Source organism: Centruroides vittatus, unplaced genomic scaffold (genome assembly GCF_030686945.1).
Source record: "Centruroides vittatus isolate TY-2023 unplaced genomic scaffold, ASM3068694v2 scaffold_712, whole genome shotgun sequence".
NCBI classification, from domain to species: Eukaryota; Metazoa; Arthropoda; class Arachnida; order Scorpiones; family Buthidae; genus Centruroides; species Centruroides vittatus.
The window spans coordinates 2,267,648-2,284,336 of record NW_027122715.1 but is presented as its reverse complement, the minus strand read 5'-3'; positions in this window follow the sequence as shown (position 1 = coordinate 2,284,336).

Sequence of the window (16,689 nt, the reverse complement as noted above, 5' to 3'; positions counted from 1 at the left end):
GCGGGTTGGACACCCCTGCTCTAGTCAAATTAATTAATTTCTAACATTTAATTATAGCATTTACATAACCCAAGAATTTGGCATATCGTTTGGAGTGTTTATCAAACATATTAGCTGTGATTTTTTGTTTGTTTCTGCAAATCGAATTCTCATTCCAGGACGGTTCATTCCGCGCGAGAAGAAAAGATGATGATGATTCACGCTCCTTAACAGTGTATATTGTATAATTTTTTTGAACAAACGTTATACATAAAACGTTTCAGCATTTTTTGGCGTGGAAAGCATTACGTATTTTACATTAATTTCTATGGGAAAAAATTGTTTCGCTTAACGAGTGTTTTGCATTACGAGTAAAACTCTGGAACGTTAAATGCTCGTTAAGCGAGGTTCCATTGTATTTGCTATAAAACAGAGTTCAAATATAGAATTCGGCTCTCGCCTCTCTCTATATCGCTGTTAAATATAATAATTATAAACACATAATTAAAATTAAATTCTTTATTTATAATTATTATACTAAGTTTAAAAAGAATTGACTGCCTGCTTTCGCCAAATTGCTTAGTAATTACTTAGTCTTAATAGCCCGATAAAAAAAATCCCTCTGTTCTTTTGGCATTTGAAGTAATTACGAGGTTAGTTGTATTTATTATATAAAATTTATGTTATTAAATTTTATGAAGTTTTAGAAATTTTCTGCATGAAGTAATAATTTTCTATTATTAAATAATTATTTCAAAATTTATTTATTCTTTCTCCGACAATTAATTTTTTGAGGCTATTCGGAATACAAAACATTTATAAATGCCAACATCAGAATGAAATCAAATTATCTTTCTTTTTAAAATTTCACCAAATTGTAGTTTTAAGCGTCATTATCACGTATAATGTATTTTTACACTTGATGTTATACCTACCGAAATCTCAGTCCGTTTACATTTGTTCAAATCAACTGGAGTTATTAGGAAATGATCAGGAAACAATAGCAATTGCTCACATCATTTACCAATATGTTATTTTATTTATATATTTAAATATAATATTAATCAAAGAAACCAAAATTAGCTTTGGGTATTTCTACAGCGAAAACGTATGTCTATTACAAAAATTACAAATGTCAATTACTAATTACACTACAGTGATATACTTAGCTATTTGCGTATTAATAAATAATAATCACGTATTTACGTTATTTTCAAAAATGATAGAATCTACGAAATATATACAATGCCGGATTTTGCTATTTTTTGCTGAATATCAACTACTTGCTCATTGATGGAATCGGATTATATATTATGACAACACTTTTCTTCAATTTACTTATAATAAAAGTTCAGTTCGATAGTTTATCAAAGGATGTTTTTAATGTTAGGTCAGACACATATGACTTAAAAAAGTTCCTTCAATACTTTGCTATGCGTCACAAATTCGAGTGATGGTAAGTGGCGTTAGTATATCTATTTGAAACTCCCTCCTAATATGTCTTTCCATATCAAGTGGTTTCCACACTTTTAGTAGCATTTTAGAATAAATTGCCTTTGTTCAAATTTTATCTGACTTTCATTATTGGTTCTATTGAGTTTAATCTGGAAATGAAAAAAAAAACATCAATTGAGCTATCAGCTGTAAAAGTGAGCATACATATTTTGGAGACACCCTGTAGTTAATCGGAGCCTCGTGCTCTTAAGATTTCCATACCTGGTCTCGACGTTCGTCTCGCTAACTCCGTTATCGAGATTAAGGAAGGACAGCCACGCAGGCGTAATTTATGGGCTACAACTTTTTCAAATTGCAAACTTACAAATCACTTTTCAAATATCAATAGTAGCAGTATTAAAGTAGTAGTCATTGATCGTCTCTACGTAAGATAATCTTTATAGTATTTGATTTATGTAACTAGAATGTAATATAATAGATTATTTCGTGCTTCTAACCCCCCTTCTATCAAATTATTTCGTACTTCTAATTTTAATGTTTGGTGATGATATTTTTCTCCCAGAAACGCCTGGTTTATCTGCTAGTTACAATATAACTTATATTTACAATTGTTATTAATGTAATACAGAAAATTCGCGTAATAATGAAGATTAAATTTGTGTCGCTTTATATGGCGTAAATAATTTCAAAGAATATTCAATTTTAAATAATTGTTTTGTATAATTAACCACTCTTTACGAGTGGATAATTATACAAATTTATTTTGTATAATTATCCACTCTTTAAATAAATTATTATTTTTCGTGTCTATTTATCCTCTAATATGTTTCGATATTTTAAAATATTCTGTTTATTTGTTACGTCTATCAAAGGTATTCTATCGATTTTGTATCGCTGCGCAGTTGAATATTGACAAACAAATCACTTGTATTACGAAACTCTACTTGTGCGGATTAATATAACGCAGAATATAATAGGGTGGATTCGAATTAATAACAAATCACAATTTAATTGGTAAGTTAGAAATTTAAATATTTTATGTTTATGTTATCCACCGGGAAGGTCGGAGAAGTCGGACTGCTCCTTCCGGCAACAGATCGTTGACCTACTCACTTGTCAAGGATGGCTGTTACGTTTTGTTACGCGTTACGCGAATGAAGAAGAGTCCGGGGTTACGAACAGTCGAATAAAGACACCATTTTAATAACGAAACAATATTTATTGAAATTTATCTAATGAACAAGTACAACGCGAGTTTCGGGTTCTAGAGTTCTAGCTCCCTAATACGTGAGGGAGACCTAGGGAGAAAGTTTACAATACTGATTTAATATTTCTTGGCAAGTTCCGTAGAAGATAGAATATCCGATTACAATTGGCACTAGGTTCCCGACTGTGGAGGTGAGTCGGAGGGTTGATTTATCCAAAAATGGCACTCGGAAAACTTCGGGACTTGGAAGGTTGGCGCCGTACACACTGTTGGAAAGAAGACACGACACTCCCCTGAGGGGGGAAGGACGCGGGTTTTTATAGATTCGTCGTAAGAACTAAGTCCCGAGATCGTTGTCGAGATGGAAGAAAATGATGAATTCGGATGTTAAGTGTAAATTTTATGATGTTACGGCGTGAGACCGGTCGCCTTAATAGGAAGAATTATGAAATTTCCCACGATCTCTGTTGTTCGCTTTCAAAATCGTAAGAATAATTAATTTGGAAAAACTAGATAAAATCCTGAATTTCACATTTTTATAAAATTTTTTATCAGTCATGAAACTAACAATTAAAATTAAAAGTAATTTATTTCACGAAAGTACAACTTCAAGTTGAATTTAAATTTACATAATATAGTTATTTAAGTAAACCTTAACCTCTACAATAAGCGAAAGTTTAACAGATATTGTGCTAAAAAGGTATCGATTTGAAACTTCTTAGAGTGGATCAATAATTTGTATAACTGTACCTAAAGAATGATGGATTTAGTGAGTGGGCCAAGCGCTTTAACTTCCATCTGAAAAATGATAATTGTTATTATTTTAACATTATATAATAATACAGTAGAGCATCGATTATCCGACTTAATTGGGGACTGGGGTTGGTCGTATAACTGAAAAGTCGGATAACCGAAAAGTATTAAAAAATACATTATTAGTATAGTGTATTAGGCCTGGTTTAAATACTAGCCTCCCTTTCATGGTCGAGCCAGTGCTGCCAGCTAAAACATGCAAAAATTTAACAAAAATAATATTAAAGTAGCCAAGACATAACCAAATATTGTAGCGCCACATCACTAGCGGACATTTGAATTTGCCGACTAGAACGCGGTCGGTTAAACGATAAGTCGGTTAATCGAGAGTCGGATAATCGATGCTCTACTGTATTTCATTTGTACTATATTATAGATAATTGATTCGAACATTCATAACTAAGCGAATTAAAGCATAAGACAATGTGTGGTGTTTTCTTTTTGCAGTTATTTATTTCCCCGGATTTACATGTCAAAGTATGCATATAAATATATGAAAATCCTAAAATATGTGTGTTTCAGAAAAAGAATGCAATTTTTTAATTTGTAGTCGGCATTGATACGAATATTCGCATAGGGTTAACATACAGTAACATCCTGTATTATGCTTATCATTCTGGTGTTCGATAGCATACACCGTTAACCTAAAAACTTCATAAATAGTTTTCTGTTTGTATCCTTGTCTACTTGGACTTGTTTATTTATAGGATCTATTATACTAGTGTAGCTTTCGATTAGAAAATAGGAATATTAGTCAAAAGTCAAAACAAAATATCTTTATTTACATCCGTACACTCTGGGTGTTTTGGACCTGAAGGCAAATTTACAATATTCTGTGACAATTTTTAAATTTTTAAAACTTAACGAGAGAGAGAGTTTACATAAGTCTATGCGGAATACCTGTTATAGTTGTTCGATGTCTCTGATCCTAGTTATTCGAATGACTGGTAACCCTTGGGGATGTTTTCTTGGAGGCGAGTATCGAGAGAGTCAGGAGGCGGGTAGAGCTTCATCTATTAGTTTTGTTGGTGAAGTCCGCGCGGAACCTCAAGTGTTGCCTGTTATATCACCATCGAGTATGGGAATTTGTTCAGGTGACTTTCTGTCACTCCCATAATGTCATTTCAAATTCATCGGTGGACCGTTTATAACCGTGGGAATTGTTTCGATGTTGATGTTCTCACGCATCAACAATCAGTTGTTGGGATTTACCCAAGAAACTTTCTCAAAACAAGGAAAGAGATATATTCGGTCATCTCCTGTTACTTGTCCCGTGGGAGACGGAAATGCCGATAAATGTCTTATAATATTTTTTCCCACGTTATAATTATGAAAAACCCGTTTCCAGACTCTTACATTGCCATTATCCTGTATTTATTATTGTTATCCGAATAAACGATTGACTTCAAAAAACGGACGTCTTACTCGTTAGTGTGGAAATTGTAAAAATATTTATATTCGAATATTATAAGTTATATTTCGTTAATTAACTAATTTATAATTATTATATTTAACAAAAGATTATGAGCACCTACGTCTTGCCAAGTTGCTTAGAACTTACTTAGTTTTAATGGCTCGATAAAAGAATTAATCTATGTGTTTGATATTTGAAGTGATTATGGGGTTAAGTGTATTTATTATATAAAATTTAAAAAATTCCATAACTATTGTTACAATATCTCATTATTAAATAATTTTGTAATTTATTTTCCAGAGTCATTCACTGATATGGAGCCGAGTTTAAAAGAAAGAATCACAGAAACGTGTTCGTGTGAAATTCTTTCTCCGACAATTAACTTCTTGAGGCTATTCGGAATACAAAACATTTATAAATGCCAACATCAGAATGAAATCAAATTATCTTTCTTTTCAAAATTTCACCAAATTGTAGTTTTAAGCGTCATTATAACGTATAATGTATTTTTACACTTGATGTTATACCTACCGAAATCTCAGTCCGTTTACATTTGTTCAAATCATCTGGATTTATATGGAAATGATAATGTAACAACAGCAATTGCTCACATCATTTACCAACATCTTATTTTATTTGTATATTTTAAAATAATATTAATCAAAGAAACCAAAATTAGTTTTGGATACTTCTACGGCGAAAAAATATGCCTAGTACAAAAATTACAAATGTCACTTATTAATTATAGTGCAGTTATATATTCAGCTATTTGTATATACTTAAATATTACACATTTATTTATATTATTTCCCAAAATGATAGAATCTACGAATATATACAATGCCGGATTATGCCTATTGTTTGGTAAACATCAACTACATGCTCATTGATGGAGTTGGATTATTTCTCATAACAACACTTGTATTGAATTTAGTTATAATAAAAGTTCAGTTCGATAGTTTATCGGAGGATGTTTTTAATATTAGGTCAGACCATGTACGACTTAAAAAAGTTCCTTCAATACTTTGCTATGCGTTATAAAGAATGTCGTGAAATGTTGACAGAAATTAATATTATATTTAATGGACTATTTTCTGCAGCATACACTCTTGTGATTGGAATTGCATGCCTTTTTCTATATTCCACAATGTATTTCACTGAAGACTCCTCTCACTTTTTAATGTTACTCGTTACTTTGTTTATAATTGTTTTGGCCACTTCAGTAACAACATTGTCGGCTGCAGAAGTATCTGTGTCGGTAAGTAAAGTTCAAAGTAATTTACTACGAATATAAATTTATAGTACTTTTAGTAAACGCTTAGAAGTTACAAATATTAGAGTAAGATTAATTCTTTGTATTGATACATTTTACTACATTCATGAAAATAGCCTTGAGATCGAGCCAAGTTAAAGAACATCTTTAAATTCCTAGATTAATTGTTCACCACATCGCGAATAATTGCTACAAATATTAGAGCAGTGGTTCTTAACCTTATTGATGTCGTGGGACAAGTAAGAAAAATTTCAGGAATTTAAAAAATTTTTATCAATATTAGGATTTAATATGTGATTTATCTCCCTTTATTTCTTCGTCTATATCAGTAAGACTTTCTCGTTTTTGAAGTTTTGTAATATTGAATATGAGATTCGAACTCACACAAAAATTATGCCGAAAACTGTGCTGCAAAATGATTAGTGGTTTGTGGTTTTCTATATTTAAGACATTTTATAAAAGCATTTGTTCCTGTGATCTTTACTTGCTGTAATTTAACATATTTACAACTTGGTTTAGTGTAGGTTTTAACGTTGTCTGTAATGTTTTCGAAACTAGGGATTATCTATGCAAAAAGAAAAATCGCTTATGTATAATATTTGAGTTTTTTGTCTTTGCAAGGAAACAACAGTAGTTTACTGCAAAATGCATCATTTCTGCATTGTAAACTGAGAATTTACAGAAAAGTCATGGTTTCTGCTTTCATAATTTAGAGTAAAATTTGTAAGAAATTCGTGGAACATCAGTGTTTAGAGGACACCGGTTATAAACTATTGCTTTAGAGAACGATTAACCTTCAAAAATCAGAACTGAGATTATACCAATAGAAGTCCACTTACTAAAAGTAAAACGAATAGATCAATTTCCATTGACTATTGCTTGCTAACACAACCTTTAACCTTTTTGTAATACTTTTAAGTATTACAAGATGTTTCTTTATTACTCAATTCGTATCCTGTAAATGCAAAAGTTATTTAAATAAAAATACAATTTATAATCAATTTAAAATGCATTTTAAAGACAACGAAGAAATCCTATAAATGAGGGCAAGCTTTTTAAGAATGCCCGGCAAAATCACCAAATCTATAATGCGAAATTATTCTGAATATTTGGGAGTATATTAATTTAATTTGATCTTCATTAAAGGAAAATTACAATGAATATTTTCTTTTTATCCAGGCGATAAATCCGTTAATCAATTTAAAAAAATTCTGTTTCTATGACTTGAAAACTATGGACAGATTAAAAGTAAGTATTCATAATAAAAATAAAAATAATAATAATAATAATGATAATAATAACACACTTTCAGTTTTCTATCGTTTAATTTAAAAAAACCAAATATTTTTATATACATTAATATAATTTGTTACCTTTTAATTTTATTTATTTGTAAAATACATGCAATTACGTATTAAAAGAGAGAACAATAATCACTTTTAGATTAGTTGTGTTGAGCATTGGCACACTTAAGAATATGACACGTCACAATATGCAGGCGCTTCACTCTTCATGGAATGATCTTAGTTTAGAATTTTAATTGTATTTTTGAACATTTTTAAATATCGAATTAAAGGCAAAACTATTGAAAACCCGTCATTGGTCACCAACTTAATATATGAATATATTAAGTCTTATCTAATTCAATTCATTGTTTATAAGGCTGATTGTTACCTGTTCGGTTACGCACAGGTAATAAAAATACTTTCTATGGGAAAGGTTTTTTCTAGAAACAAATAATTTTTTTTTATTTGCATTAGAATCAAGTCTAATTCTTTAATAGAAGAATTAATCCGAATTACGATACGAAAAATTGTTCCGAAAAAAATTTCTCCATAGAAAAAGCATTAAAATTTTCACCTTAATCTATCGCAGATGGTTTGCATATTCAAATAGGTTACAATTATCCTTAAGAATTTTTATTTAATTCTGTTAAAAGTTTATTAGTTGCATTAAAATTATATCATAAATTTATTATTTTAGTTAGTTTGTTCATTAAAGTTACTCGATGGACCGAAAGTCGGATTAGAATGTTTAGATGTTGCATTTGAAAAATCTTCTCTTATTCAAGTAAGTGTAATGACCTTAAATGTGTTTTAAAATATTCATAAATTACTGGTGCATTTAGGACTTGTCTATTATAATAGTCTGGTTTATAAAAAACTAAACTTTTCAGATGCTGGAAAGTGGAATCTCTTTTTTTTCTACTGTGAAAGGTATACAGGATGCGAGAAAGCCAAAGATTTGCATGTAAAGAAAATTACTTTAATCACTAAATCAGTAATTGTTTCTACACTATTGAATATGGTAAATAAATACAGTCTAACACTGTACATTGTGTACAAATGAATTTTCTCATTTATTGTCAAACAGCATACTGTATAATGCATCCTATACCTGCAATGTTAACATTAAATGTCTTAATACTGTTTCGATGATTTATAATTGTAATGATGAAAATCGATTTGGCCAAGAACGGGTAATGACTATTTTTAATTGATATTTCTTAATTTAATTGGATAGTCGGTTTCCGTCTTCACTATCGTGTCTCCTCATTGTGCACAAAAAAGGCATTGTGAGTGCCAACAGAGTAGAACAAGCCAAAAATAATTCAAATTATAATGACGATTATAAGCGTATTTCTAGTTAGAAAAGCCAAAATTTGCGTAATGTTATTAAAATTATGTGTTAAGAAATGTTAATCTCCAAAAACATATCTGTAAACCTTACAGGTACAGAAACTGCCTGGAAGCACGCATACATCAATCGTTTTTAAATTATTACAGTTTTATCTCACATGTTAGTTAGTTTGCCAGTAATCTTTACAGGTATGTTTTTGGGGATATCACTGATTTTTTTTTTTATTTCGTGTGCTTTATAAACAGTTATATTAGTTCACTCATCTACAATGTATTTATATGTGAAAGGCGGAAAGATGAAAAACGTCATATATGGGTTCTCCATATTGAAAAAATAAACGAAAAGATAAATTTAGAAATAATTTTTAAAATATATTAGAAATTATTTCTTGGAGCGAGTGCCAAGGATTTATTTTTTTCACCTACACCTTGAAATAATATCTGTGGTAAATACTCTAATTTAGACGCATTAAATATTTTCAACAAATGAGAACGCATTTATTTATAATCGTATCAAATTGTATCTGGTTTGACACCAAATGTTAAGGAGACAGCAAAAGCGATTCTATATACATTGCAGTCAACTCTACTTCGTTGTTGTCGTACTCTGCAAAAGTTCAAAGATGTCAGAATTAATATAAGGATACAATTTCCATTAGAATACTTTTATTTCTGTAGATATTTTACCGTAATTATTAGAATCGTTTATTACTATATACGATTCTATCTATATATATGTTAGGCTCAAAGACCGAAAACACTCATTGAGCGAAAAAAACGACCACAAATTTTTTTACAAATGTTCTACACAAAATAATAATTTCCTATTATTATATAATTTTTCAATTTATTTTCCAGAATCATTCACTGATATGGAGCCGAGTTTAAGAGAAAGAAACACAGAAACGTGTTCGTGTGAAATTCTTTCTCCGACAATTAATTTCTTGAGGCTATTCGGAATACAAAACATTTATAAATGCCAACATCAGAATGAAATCAAATTATCTTTCTTTTTAAAATTTCACCAAATTGTAGTTTTAAGCGTCATTATCACGTATAATGTATTTTTACACTTGATGTTATACCTACCGAAATCTCAGTCCGTTTACATTTGTTCAAATCATCTGGATTCATTAGGAAATGATAGTGTAACAACAGCAATTGCTCACATCATTTACCAATATGTTATTTTATTTATATATTTAAATATAATATTAATCAAAGAAACCAAAATTAGCTTTGGGTATTTCTACAGCGAAAACGTATGTCTATTACAAAAATTACAAATGTCAATTACTAATTACACTACAGTAATATACTTAGCTATTTGCGTATTAACAAATAATAATCACGTATTTACATTATTTCCCAAAATGATAGAATCCACAAATATATACAATGCCGGATTTTGCTATTTTTTGCTGAACATCAACTACTTGCTCATTGATGGAATCGGATTATTTATTACAGCAACATTTGTATTCAGTTTAGGTATAATAAAAGTTCAGTTCGATAGTTTATCGGAAGATGTTTTTAATGTTAGGTCAGACACTTATGACTTAAAAAAGTTCCTTCAATACTTTGCTATGCGTTACAAAGAATGCCGTGAAATATTGGAAGAAATTAATTCTATATTTACTGAAATGTTTTCCGCGGCATACATTCTTGTGATTGGAGTTAAATGCCTTTTCCTATACGTCACTATATATTTCGTTGAAGATTCATTTCAGTACTTGATGTTAGTTTTTATTCTATTTATAGCAATTTTTGTGTCTTCAATAATAAAAATATCGGCTGCAGAAGTAACTGTGTCGGTAAGTAAACGTTAAAGTAATTATAATATTTGTACGGTAAAATTTACTATTAATCATCGCTTTAGGATTAGAATAAAGTTTTAACTGCACATCTTTAATTTTCGAGAAAAACGCGTCTGAAGTTTAGTGAGAAATCTACCCCTAAAAATAAAGGGCCTGAGACCATTCTTAAATACCAACCACGTTCTTATGTTTTGACACCCCTTATGCATTCTTTTCCGACAATACTATGCGTTAATGTTGGAAATCAAAAATATGAAGGAAGATCTTTGCCACTATGCTCTGGTGTTATCATTACATAGTTCTATTTTAGGACTGTATTTAACAATACTTTTTAGTCTCAAAAGAATCTTTTCATAATGGAAAATGTTTCTGTACAATACATTGATGCAATATGTTGCTGTAAACAGACTCTGCCATGAAATATATATTCATGCTTATTTTAATATATAATGGAATATCATTATTTTTTTTATTTTCGTCCTTCTGTTGAATAAACATAACAGTGGAAAAAACCCGAAAAATTTTACAGATATTTATATCTACAACCACACAAATACATTGACTCCAGATTTGAGGATAAATTTACAGAACAGTTTTGTGATATTTTTGGTCGACGGGCTTAATGAAAGAAAACTGACTTCTCAAATCTTTTATTTTTTATCTCGCAAATTGCCTTTGCATTACCAGCTAATCGTTTTTGAAAATTTAAATGCTACGTCGTTGATCGTAATCTGCAATGATAATCCTTCGTCTAACGTTTCAAATTAACATTAACAGACATTTCTGTAGCACTGGTTTTATGTTGTAGGATAAACAACTGAGTACTTAATATATGAGTGACACTCATAAGAGGCATCTTGCTAAACATTTAGATTTTTGCATATAAGTTACCGATGCATGTTCTTGATTTTTCCATAAGTACATGGCTATATATATTACTCCTGGTAAAGCCGTGTTTCCTCAACGGCAACTGCTTCCATTTTCCGTTGTATGCATCGTTGATGCTCAATGTTAATCCAGCAGTATCTGTTGCAGACGTCACAACATGCGCAGAATCAGGATCGTGTCTGGAACATTGACACAGCAAATTGTAGAAATACTAATATATGGTACTAAACAATAACGTTATACAAACCCGTAATTCTAATAAAAGTACCGTCATTAAATTTTGCTTTTCTTCTTATCACATTGTCTGTATTTATTACGTCAACAGTCTTGAGAGTAGCGTCGTTATGGTCGCTAGGCTGATAGTCAGATGCGCTACGTAAATATCTTTTCCTTTTATTTATAAAAAAATTGTTCACATTCTTCCATTGCTCACATAAAAAGCAACAAAAATTTGCACGAAGTCCCCGTACACAGTTAAGAAGGACCATCCGTAATTCACACGATTAATAAGTATGATTGCCACGTTGTCACCATTTTTTTTCTATAAATATGTCAGTTACAAGTATGCAATTCTAAAGCGATGTAATATAAACTTGATAAACTAATAGTATGTATTTAATATTACTACAGATACGCATTAATAGTAATATTTCATAAATTACAAATATAAAAATAGATAAGTTATTAAGTAATGTTTTTCTGAACGCGTTATATTCATTCTTAAGTGTGTGTGACAAAATCTCCATATCTACGATGCAAAATTATTGTCAGGAGTCAATCCAAATTTTGAACTTTACTCTTATTTGCTATCTTTTAATGGAAAGTTCTTTTCAAATAATCAAAAATCCATAGATATTCACAGCTTAGAAACCCAATAAAACCTCGATGAAACACGAAGACATATAAAAACATGTTGGATATTTTGCTTTTAATGAGAGAACCAGAGTTGTGTGCCGGAGCAAAGCTGTTGGTGCGTCATGTTAGACACTCCAGTCAACGGCCGTTCACACCACGTCCTGAAATAAAATTGAAATCCACATTATAACATACTTTTAAGAATTCCCGATGAGTATGTAGATGTATTATTTAAAATTTAAAGTACATTTCTTGTTAAACAAGTATAATTTTTCAATTATATTCAATATCAGAATTAAGTTCGAATGAAGTAATTTATTCAGCACTTCATAAGGTCAAAGCCTTTTTTACTTGTTGTATTTCGCAGTAATTTGAGAGAGAGTGGAGAGAAAAAACTTAATTTTTATCATTAATATATAGACATTTTTATTAATAAAAGCAAAAGACTGCTGTTAGTATCAGTAGTTGTAGAAAGTATCTTTAAATATTATAACACGTTGCATAATTCACGATGTATAGAGGATATTTTAATTTTTTTCTTGTAAAATAGAACTTTTGTGTTTTAATTTCATAAAGCAATTACAAATTAGAGTTTGATTTATTCCAGGTAATAAATCCATTAATCAATTTAAAGAAATTTTGTTTCTATGACTTGTCAACTATGGACAGATTAAAAGTAAGTACAGTAGACCCCCTATAACACGGGTTCATATAACACGTAACGTATCTACCGTGTTATAGGGGGGTCTAGTATTTAAAACAAATAAATCACTTTCAGTTTTATGTTTTAATTTCGAAAACAAAATATACATGAATATAATTTACCACGTTCTTCATATATTTTTTAATTTTTTAATATATAAGTCAATTACTTATTAAAAGAAAGAATAGTGGTAGTCTTTGCATTACTCATATTGATAAATTGCACATTTAAGAATATGGAGCGCTTCCTCCTACAAGATGTAAGTTCTCAATTAGTAGTGAAACTTTCGCACTGAGTGGTCCTATTTTATAGTTTATTTCTCAAATAATTGAATTTTTTACGACTTATTAAATATTGAAAGAGGAAAGGCCACTGGTAGCGTAATGAGTAATTTGTTATCACTCTGTTCGTGCAAAATTCATTTATATTTAATACTACTCGACTGATATGCAAGTTTATATTAAGTTTATTATTTTAGTTAGTTTGTTCATTAAAGTTACTCGATGGACCAAAATGTGGCTTACAATGTTTGAATTTCGTATTTGAGAAATCGTGTTTTTTTCGAGTAAGTATAATGATTTCAAATACATTTTAAAAATAAATTTTCATCAAATACTGGTGCATTTAAGAGTCTTTTATTAGAAGTTGTACGTTAATAGTTATTTATCAAAAAGTAAATTTTTCAGATGCTGGAAAGTGGAATTTCCTTTTTTTTCTACTGTGAAAGGTATACAAGATGCGAGAAAGCCAAAGCAATGTGGGTAAAGACAATCACCTTAATCACTGCAATTATAACTTTTAAGATAACTGTTTCGTCACACATTGTGTACAAAGAAATTTCACATATATTCTCAAACAACAGTTAATGTCCTATACTCTGCAATGTTAAAATCTTCTTGACGTAAGTTCTCCAAAAGTAATTTTTTTAAATTGATAATATGCACGTCTGTAGAAAATACTTTGAGGATTTTATGCATATCGATTTAATAAATTATAATTTATTCAGATTATTTTGAAGTCCGATTTTTCCGATTTGTTATTATTGTCTTTAATGTTGCCAGATGTCGTTACGTGATCACATATATTCTCGAAACATTAAATGTAATTTGTAATTTTATTAAAAAAGCTAGAACTGGTATTGAGTATTTTTAAATTGTGTATTTAATTGATATTATTTAACTGGATAGCGGGTTCCGTCTTTCATTATCTCGTCGTCTCATTGTGTAGGGAGGAAAAAAGGCTTTGTGAGTGTCCACAAGCGAAACAAGCAGTAATAATACAAATCGTGATTACAATAATAAGCGGATTTCTACGTAAAAACAGTTGAAGTTTTTGTAATGTTTTTTAAATTTTGTCTTGAGAAATGTTATAGAATAGATAAGAGACAGTCATTTTAATCAAAACTACTGAACGCGTGTTTTTGTATAATAAAAAAACATATAAATTATATGATCTGAGTTAATTGAATAAATTGAAATATTTTAAAGTTAAAGACACGAATTTTGTTATTAGGCCTAATATAAATTTACAGTTTCATCTGGTAAATTTAAAATTTTATAAGACTATGGAGGCATTAGAGTGAAATGTTTAATAAAAAAATATTTCTAAGTACAGTATTAAAATCAATTATTTTGTCATATTCCATTAATGAAAACTTAATTTTTACGCCTTAATTCAGTGTATTTAAAAGTAAAATTTTTATGAAATTATACAATTTATACAGCATTACTGTTCATAAAATTCACTCGTAAATTCGGTATTCTCCGTTAAAAATACTGTTAGCTATTTAAAAACTTTTGCAGCATAATATAAAGATATTTAAAAAGTATTATATTTAATACTTATTCAAACTTATCAATTTTAACGTATAATATACAGCTGGCAGCCTTCAATTTAATACAGTAGAGGATTATTAACATGACATCTATTGAACGAGAGTAGCACCGGCTTATCGTAAATGTCAGATTAACAGACATTTCTGTATTTTTCAAAATTCGATACATTATAAGCTATCTAAATGCTGCAGACATAGCTTATACACGTTGAACCGGTGATACACTTTTACATGTTTTATGTTTGTTTACGCATGCTCTTGAATCAATCTGAAGGTAATACCGTGCGTGACTATATTATTCTCAGATTAATTCGAAACATTCAAAATGAGAATAAACGTATTTTGTACGAAATCCGCATTCGTAATGATTTCAATACATATTACTGGCCATTAAAATTGGTATACCATGAAGGTGGCACAAAACTAACGCGAAATTTGTATGAAAGTACTGTACGATATTCTGGGTGTTCTGTACTTCAAGATTGCCTGTCAATTTAATTATGTTTTTTCCCATTATACTGCATGTGTAATGCAGTACAATAAACACAATTCTGGTATCTACTTCTCTTCCTGGTGTAACAATTTTAGTTGCCAGCAGTGTATATTGCAACATCTACTTTTCTAAAATGTATAAGTTATTGTATACAGTATATCAGATTTAAATTTGTTACACGTGTTCTGTGTATGAAAAAGTGTTTTTATGTGTATTGTCTTTACATGTTCAAACAGATTTTGATTTGCGGAACATCGACATACCACACAACTGTAAACTATTGGCTACTTTTCAGGAGGTTACCTGATATTTCGGATTATTAGATACCGGATAAACAAACTTGTGTCGTATGCTAATTTAAACAGCTTTGTACTATTACATTCATAGTTATAATTGATTGGACTGGAAACATAAAAAAAATTTGCGATCGTTACCAGCTCTTGATAATCACTGCGAGACCTCAGCACCCGAAAACAAAAACAATTTTATAGTAATTATATAAATTATTATAGCCGCCAAACGATCTGCCGGATTATCTATTATCATATATTGAGGCTAATGACTAATTGCTGTGTTTTTCAGTGTAGAAGAAACACTTTTCTCCGAAAGGCACGAACTGAAAATGGGATGCATTTTATACTCCGGTAAATATAAATCAATTTGGCTCGATGTAGGCAGTTAATTCGCCATCTGTTGATAAATTTAATAATTAGAATTGAAAACGTTATAATTAATTTTAATTTTACAATACCCTGAAAGAAAACAATCGGATCGTAATAGAATTCGAATCCGTAAATCCTACTTACCTTACCGTGCAGATACATTACCAGTTAAGCTATTAATTTATATATATATATATATATATATATATATATATATTATATTATATCATATCATATATCATATCAGGAACACATTAGATCAAGGGAAAAACTGATGTTCGTTAAAGGCACCGTTGCCGTCTTGATGGCTGCCATATTGAATGCAATTCCGAAACTATAAATGGAAAAGAGATCATGTGTTACATTATTTATTGTCATAATTTCATAATGAATTGATTGCTAAAAGATTTTATTGACCTACCTCGATCGGTTATATAGTTATGCACGTTACATGATGCGTTCAATGTAAATTTTTTGGGTACATTTTATATTCTGTAGTAGAAATGCTAAGTGACTTTCTTTCCAATCCTGCACTGTATATACAGTAAGACCCCGCCGCTTAACGCTGCCTCGATTAACGCTGATTGTGCAAATTTGGAAAAACTATAACATCGTGGATGCCGTAGGAAATATCGACTTCGCTTGGCAAGAATTAAC